General features: G+C 40.9%; 1 protein-coding gene across 1 annotated transcript in view; it reads right to left on the bottom strand.

Annotated features, from left to right (window-relative positions):
* grin2aa (glutamate receptor, ionotropic, N-methyl D-aspartate 2A, a) overlaps positions 1–915 on the bottom strand; it is a 165,838-nt gene that overhangs the window by 33,685 nt on the left and 131,238 nt on the right. The gene's annotated exons all lie outside the window — the stretch shown is intronic.

The following is a 915-nucleotide window of genomic DNA, read 5'->3' on the forward strand; positions in this document are numbered from 1 at the left end:
ACAAGAAGTGGAAGTGGTGGGAAAATGATGTCCACCGGTCAGTGATCATAACAAATGCAGTGTGTTACCTTTCTTTACCTGGTAGTTTCCTAACTGCTGTAATCTGTTGCCCAATAACTCAAAGCAGACAGGAAGTGGAGAGGATTACAAATGTAGACACACGTTAACATTTCCTTGTAATGTTACATATGTTGCTTTTTGGCACAAACACATTAAAATCTGTACACATGTTCACAGACCATAATACATGTGATTGGCGCTGTGACAGTGGGTACAACATAACAGACTGAAAGAATATGGTGTGTGTGTGTGCGTAGGGAGGAATGACAAAACACAAACGGGTGTATACAGTACAGTATGGCTATGATTGCAAACACATATGAGAAAGAGAAAAGGAGTGATATGTGCTGTAATTCTGTTAATAATTCAGAAGGTTTTCAGAGCTATGATGTCACAGATTCCCTTATGGATGCACTTAACCCAGCTATACGTGTGTGTGTGTGTGTGTGTGTGTGTAATGTGTACTGTAGGAATGTTTGTTTCAGTCAAGGTAGGCAGAGAGAAAGAGACAGCAGCAGCCAGCGAGGGTTTGCTCGGCTCTCCATTATTAATGTTACAGGAGCCAGAAAATGGCAAAACCTTGCTCTCACTCTTTCCCTCCATTTCAAATTCTTTCTTTCTCTCAATAAGTCCTTCTTCTCTCTCTCCCATTGGCTCATCCAACAACACCGCTGTAATGTGGAGTGGAATATCTGACTTTACAGCCAAAGTTTTTTTTGTGTTACACTCATCAACACACAAGAACGTGCGTGTGGATTAGTACAAATTTAGTAAAAAATTGAGGCTAAGTTACCAAAAATGTATCTCACACACACACACACACACACACACACACACACACACACACACACACAC

The sequence above is a fragment of the Etheostoma spectabile genome, chromosome 15 (assembly GCF_008692095.1).
Source record: "Etheostoma spectabile isolate EspeVRDwgs_2016 chromosome 15, UIUC_Espe_1.0, whole genome shotgun sequence".
Taxonomy (NCBI): Eukaryota; Metazoa; Chordata; class Actinopteri; order Perciformes; family Percidae; genus Etheostoma; species Etheostoma spectabile.